Below are 217 nucleotides of genomic sequence, written 5' to 3' on the forward strand. Positions count from 1 at the left end.
TCATATAAATTGAATATTAGCCATTTTTCCTGTGACTTTCACATTGAAAGGAAAATAAATACCTGTTTAACTCTACAATAATGTTGCCAACAATATCTGCATACACTCATTCCAGTGAATTCTGGCAACCATATAGCTTTTTGGCTGGAGAGTTTGTTGCGTATTGTGGAACTTCCCACTCAACTTGCTTTAGCAAGTTGCGATGCTAGTAGTCTGT

This window comes from Penaeus monodon, chromosome 21, assembly GCF_015228065.2.
Source record: "Penaeus monodon isolate SGIC_2016 chromosome 21, NSTDA_Pmon_1, whole genome shotgun sequence".
NCBI lineage: Eukaryota > Metazoa > Arthropoda > Malacostraca > Decapoda > Penaeidae > Penaeus > Penaeus monodon.